This window comes from Zea mays, chromosome 8, assembly GCF_902167145.1.
Source record: "Zea mays cultivar B73 chromosome 8, Zm-B73-REFERENCE-NAM-5.0, whole genome shotgun sequence".
Classification (NCBI taxonomy): Eukaryota; Viridiplantae; Streptophyta; class Magnoliopsida; order Poales; family Poaceae; genus Zea; species Zea mays.
The window spans coordinates 27525805-27532436 of record NC_050103.1 but is presented as its reverse complement, the minus strand read 5'-3'; the positions used below and the strand labels follow the sequence as shown (position 1 = coordinate 27532436).

The 6632-nt window shown below is 51.5% G+C and overlaps 1 long non-coding RNA gene and 1 other non-coding gene across 2 annotated transcripts; both read right to left on the bottom strand.

The window, feature by feature from the left end:
- Positions 1-3885: 3885 nt before the first annotated feature.
- Positions 3886-4542, bottom strand: LOC100277460 (MIR159dHG). The gene has a single exon (NR_168900.1). It is a non-coding gene; the product is annotated as an MIR159dHG (long non-coding RNA).
- On the bottom strand, positions 4232-4448 carry MIR159d (microRNA MIR159d). The gene has a single exon (NR_121071.1). It is a non-coding gene; the product is annotated as a microRNA MIR159d (primary transcript).
- Positions 4543-6632: the final 2090 nt, after the last annotated feature.

The following is a 6632-nucleotide window of genomic DNA, read 5'->3' as shown; positions in this document are numbered from 1 at the left end:
GCACCCCACGAATTTGCTCGAGCTGTGGGTCGTGACCCCCCGCCAGAACGGGGACCACAACTAGCTCCCGTGGGATGTCAACGCGAGGCACCGGCCTAGGGAGATCACCGTCCTCCGGCATGCTGAGATGGTTGCCTTCGGAGGGACCCCCTAGATCAACGTGGAAACATTCGCGGCTTGGGCCGCAGTCCTCGTCGCCGAGGCTGCGGCTACCGTCGGAACAGTCGGAAAGGCAGTAGTCGCATGAGGTCATAAAGTCCCGCATGGCACTAGGGTTGCCAAGTCTAGAGAAATCCCAGCAGAAGTCGGGCGCGTCGCCTTCCTCGGACCCAGAGGGCCCGTAGGTCGAGACGTCCGTCAGACGGTCCCAGGGTGACCGCACACGATACCCCAGAGGGTTTGGACTCGCCTCTACGAGAGCGTCCGCCAAAGCGGGGTCGCTTGGCGGTTCGAGGCTGAATATGAAAGGCGTGAGATGGGAATCGGTCGGTACCTCTTGGTCGACAGGCGGTGATGAAGTCACGTCGGGGACTGACCGCACCGTCGTCTCAGGTACGAGGGTGACGTCCAGCAAGCCTTTCGCGAGCGCGCTGGCGTCGTCCGTTTGCTCGGAATCGGCGTGTTGCGGGGAGACGACGCTCGTCTTCGTCTCAAACGCGAGGTCGATGTCCGACGCGCCCCCCGTTGGGGCGCTGGCGCTGTCGACTCGCTCGACAACCGACGAGGCGCTGCCTCCTGCTTGGCCTTGGTTGCCCCGCCTCCTCCTCCGTCGGCGGGGGAGAGGACGGGGTGAACTCGAACGTTGTTCTTCCACCACGCGGGGAAGACGTCGTCGACTCCGCCGCCGGCGGGCGGGCTGTCGGCCGCCATTGTCGCTGTCGCATGGCGGTGGAAGGAGCATCATGTCGTAGCTGCCGTCGAGGGACACGAACTCAAGACTCCCGAAACGGAGCACCGTCCCGGGTTGGAGAGGTTGCTGGAGACTGCCCATCTGGAGCTTGACGGGATGCTGTTCGTCAACACGCAGCAGGCCCCTACCTGGCGCGCCAACTGTCGGCGTTTCGAGACCGACCGGGGGGTCCCTGGGCCGACGAGTGAAATGTCGCTGCGTGCCCCAGCCCAGATGGGTCGACGCGAGGCCGAGCGCGAAGGGGGGAGAAAGGTGGCCGGAGACGGGCGTGAGAGAGGTGGAAATCCCGTGGCCTTCGTGTTCGTCCCGCGCCCAGGTCGGGTGCGCTTGCAGTAGGGGATTATAAGCGTCCACGCGGGAGAGGGAGCGAGCGGCCTCACGCGAGCGCCTGTCTCGTCCTCGTCCTCGCGCGGCCAACCCCCTGTAAGAGGGCCCTGGTCCTTCCTTTTATAGACGTAAGGAGAGGATCCAGGTGTACAATGGGAGGTATAGTAGAGTGCTACGTGTCTAGCGGAGGAGAGCTAGTGCCCTAAGTACACGCCGTCGTGGCAGCCGGAGAGGTTTTGGCACCCAGTTGGTGTGATGTCGTGGCCGTCGGAGGAGCGCTGGAGCCTGGCGGAAGGACAGCTATCGGGACAGTTGAGTCCTTGCTGACGTCCTCTTGCTTCCGTAAGGGGGCCGAGAGCCGCCGTCGTCAGGGAGCATGCGGGGCGCCATCATTGCCTATCTGGCGGAGCGAGCCAGATGGGACGCCGGTCTTGTTCCCCGTAGCCTGAGTCAGCTCGGGGTAGGGTAATGATGGCGCCTCCTGTTGACGTGGCTGGCCCGCGCCCTAGGTTGGGTGATGTGGAGGCTCCTCCGAGGTCGAGGTCGAGTCTGTCTTCCGTGGTCGAGTCCGAGCCCCTGGGTCGGGCGAGGCGGAGACCGTCGACTGAAGCCAGGGCTGAGTCCGAGCCCTGGGGTCGGGCGAAGCGGAGTTCGTCGTCTTCTGGGGCTGAGCCCAAGTCCGAGCCCTGGGTCGGGCGGAGCGGAGTTCGCCGTCTTCCGGGGCTTAGCCCGAGTCCGAGCCTTGGGTCGGGCGGAGCGGAGTTCGCCGTCTTCCGGGGCTTAGCCCGAGTCCGAGCCCTGGGTCGGGCGGAGCGGAGTTCACCGTCTTCCGGGGCTTAGCCCGAGTTCGAGCCCTGGGTCGGGCGGAGCGGAGCTTCCTATGGCACCTGCGGCCAGGCCTGACTGCCTGTCAGCCTCACTCTGTCAAGTGGCACCGCAGTCGGAGCGGCGCATGCGGCGCTGTCTTTCTGTCAGGCCGGTCAGTGGAGCGGCGAAGTGACGGCGGTCACTTCGGCTCTGTCGACTGAAGGGCGCGTGTCAGGATAAAGGTATCAGGCCACCTTTGCATTAAATGCTCTTGTGATTTGGTCGGTCGGTGTGGCGATTTGGTCAGGGTTGCTTCTTGGCGAGGACATGGCCTCGGGCGAGCCGGAAATATGTTCGCCGCTGGAGGGGGGCCTCGGGCGAGGCGGAGATCCTCCGGGGTCGGCTGCCCTTGTCCGAGGCTAGGCTCGGGCGAGGCGTGATCGAGTCGCTCGAATGGACCGATCCCTGACTTAATCGCCCCCATCAGACCTTTGCAGCTTTATGCTGATGGGGGTTACCAGCTGAGAATTAGGAGCCTTGATGGTACCCCTAATTATGGTCACCGACAATATTATTATGAAATTAAAGTAAAAATGTGTGGTTAATAGAACCGAACTAAACAACCGTGTGGTTAATTGTGTTTTTTTAAATACATAAACATATGACTAATCATAAGTCATGAAATACAATATAATGAAACAAACAATTAAACAAATTAATTCCTCTAAACCGTAATAAAACTGTTAATTCGAAATTTTGTTGGCTAATGAATTACGACCACCGGAAAAAAGAAATAAAATACACAAAAAAAAACTAACCTCTCCCCTTGAGGATGGCTGGCGATGAGAGCTCGACGCTAGGGTGGTGACTGGCCGTAGACCATGAGGACGATAGGGGCCAAGGAGGTCCGGCTAGAGGCCGCGTGACCTGGCTGAAGATGGCGGCGTGGAGGCGCCGTGACTGCCCAGCTAGGCCCGGCAGCGGCACGGTCGGCAGAGAGTGCGGCAGCGGCGCGCAGCAGCAGAGATAGGACGCGCGCGGTGAAAGAGAGCGCACGAAAGAGAGAGAGAAAAAGCTAGATCGGGTAGTGTTAAAAGCTTTATTTTCCGCTGTCTCGGAGATTTGTATGGGCTCAAGTACGTTTAGACAACTGTGGAAGCAGATGTTTTGGTACTTGTGTGCTCTTATAGATTAAGAGGTATTGTCATACTAGTGGCTCCTCTCCTACTATAACTTACCCTTCTCTCCTGTTAAGAGAAGTCGTTTTGCTAAACATTTTATTAAAGAAACAGTAGCTCCTGTAGCTGAGAAGCTGCTTTTGAAGAGAAGTCATTTTCGGATTAGTTGAAGCCATGCCCTAAAGTTTCCGAAGACACCGCGTAGGCGTAGCAGCTGAGGAAATCATATTCGAATTGGCACTTGGCAGTGATCTTACTGTTGTTCATCAGTTCAGTTCAGTGCGGCACTGTGGTTGTCGTTTTCTGGACACGGGTGAGTGAGTGAGCAGGCCAGGGAGACATGGACATGGCGTACGGTGATTGACGCTGGATTGACCGATGGACGCGATGCATGGCTCACACCGTGTTCGGCCATGATTCGTGCGTGCCGTGGATGCGCTTGGTCGTGCAGGCGACTTGCTGTTGTATTGCTTGGCAAAATGTTCGTCAATGTTTTTAGAGCTAGCTAATACATGAAACTTGAGAAACGATAACAACAACAATATCCAGCTAAAAATCAGTATCTTTTAGAGAGAATACACACAGTATGTCAATTCATATTGAATTGATGGTACCTGTTTATGTGGAAGGAAAGAAGATCGTTTCAATTACGACACCCAAATCTCAAAATGCTTTATGCAATTATATTAAATCGTGCATGGTTCAGTAAGTTGCTTCAAGCAAAAATGTTTGAGGAAAGCTATCAAAATGTCCAAAGAAAAAGAAATTACAAAGACTTGTCTAAAAGGGGAATAGGTTATATATATATATACATATGTCCAAATTTTTGAAACGATAAAAGATACATCAGATCCGCAATCTTGTCTTGAATAATCCGGATATATACACACAGTTATACTGAATTATCCGTTGTCAAACTTCCATGCGCTTGGCATCTCCATGTATATCTCTGCAAACAAGAGATAGAAAGAAAGATAAACTATCTACAAACAATATATAAATTATGGAAATAAGAGAGAGAGAGAGAGAGGAGCTCCCTTCAATCCAAGCACGAGGGAAAGATGATGGTCGGTTCGTCTCCCGGGTCATGCACACCCATGCAAGTGCAGGTGAGCATCTCGGCCATTGCTGCACCAGAGAGGTATCCATGAACCGGCAGCTGCAGCCGACCACTTTCCCTCCTGGATTGGATCGAAGGGAGCTCTTCGATCGATCGGCATCTTCTTCTTCCTCCTCGTGGCTCTCCATTCTTCCCATAGCATGATAAACTCACTCGTCTTTGCTAGCTTGTAGAAGCGCACATGAACTAGCTATATGGAGTTGTGAACGATCGCCTAACGGTTGGTGGGCTTATATAGATCTCACCAGCAAATCTGAGCCATTGGATCACCATCTGGGGGCCCCTCTATCTCATGTATGGACAGAAGATTAGCATGCCTTGCGTTGATTTGATTTATTTTGGCCTGCTTGTGATTGTGAGGTTAGCATGCATGCATGGAAACTGACGCTAATCTTTATCTTTATTCCTTGTGGCCTTGCTATCTTTTTTTTTATTATAAAAAAACACCGGGGAATCTCGTAGTGCTGGAGACAGCAATTAACGGCCGGATTCGATCTTCAGAGGCGCTTCTCTTGTTCTCGAATCCTCCTGGTCCGCCCACTCTCTATTAAATCAAGTAATTTAATTAGTTTAGATATCAAAATTTAATTGAAGAGTAAAATACACGAAGTGATATCTATATAACTCTGTAGTTAATATTTTATTATTTCAGATCATTTGGAGTATCAAATATATAATATAACATGTAAAACTATATAGTTAAAACAATAGCGTCAGTTATGTAGTCACATGTATTGCATAGCTCAGTTGACCCTGTGCATGCTGCGATGGAATATCGACGTTGAGCTATCGAGTTTGAATCCTAATAAAAACTTATTTTCTATTTTTTATTCTATTTATCATTATCGCGTTGCCTTCATCACTGTCGATTGTCCCTACGTACGTTCCAATTTGACAATGATTATAAAATAAAATCAGGTGTAGTGTGTGGTGACTTTTAAATGCTAATTAATAGCTCGTAAAGCAAGAATAAAATCAGAAATAGGATCGATGAAAAATTATGAAGTATAATGATTTATGTCAAAATTTATCGGTTCAATTCAGTATTTCGAAGGTTCGCTATATATAGGATCCACATGCATGCGTTTATATATATGAGCATCTATGTACATATTAGGTTTGCGGAACAAAAAAATCTAATTACCAATGAACTAAGAACTGGACCAACTAGATTGTATGATTGATGGCAAAGAACGAAGCATAGTGACTTCGTATATATACTTCGTACTGTCAAAAAAATATTCCAAATAAACAAATTTGCTAAATTTATATTGCTTAGGGCTAGTTTAAGAACTTCAATCCTTTATGGGATTCTTGGGGATTGAGAAAAAAATTAAACTAATTTTTCCCTTAATTCATGAAAATTGAACTAATTTTTTTTTTGGAAAAATAGAAATCCATTCGATTGCCAAACTAGCCTTAAACCCCCCCCCCCTGAGAAAGCACGGCTCAAGGGAAACATTCAGCATGGGGCGTCCCGGGCCTCCGCTCTCGGCGCTCGCCTCAGGGAACCACGGACCCCCATTCTTCCCAAATCTAGCGAGCAATAGCCTGAATCCAGCGTCGCTATCCGCGATTCCACACTCTCGGACAGGGGATCTTCAGCTGAAGGGGTGCGGGGAGGATGGTTCTGTTGCTCGGGAGCGCTTTCCCCCGTCGCGCAAGCCAGGTGGTGTGGATTCTTCGTTATCTCAGATCGATCTGCTGGGTTCCACCTTTTCTACCAAGTCACCTCCCAAATCTGCAAAGTCAATTTCGGATCCAAAAACCAGAGGTCAGGTAAGTTCTTCGCAGGAATTTATGGAAGTCAGCTTGGGTCAGATCTCGCGACAGAGGATTCCTTGCTCGGAGAAGATGAAAGGGGCAGCGGATATCTCGCCGGTTGCCCGTCAGCTCGCGAGGGGCTTGAATGCGGATTGTGGCCCATCACGTCGGCGCGTCCTGGTCAGCGGTTGCGCGCCGGATCATGATGGCCATCTCCCCACCAGTCGGTGCAGGGCTGTTTCTCAACGAGCGGAAGACGATGGTTGGACTGAAGTCAAGCCAAAGTACTAGTGGCGTAAAATCCAAGGAAATCTTGGGAAATCTCTGCAGCAGATCGATGCAATAGGAGCCAGACTGTTCAAATCGAAGTTTCAGGGTAAATGCTTCAACTGCCTTTCACCAAACCACTACGCTTTTCGTTGCTCGGCTGCTACGCGTTGCTGGCTCTGTTTGCATACCGGGCATAGGGCGAGACTGTGCCCTAGGAATGGCTACACGAGTAAATCCATCGCCTCTCGTAGTTGTG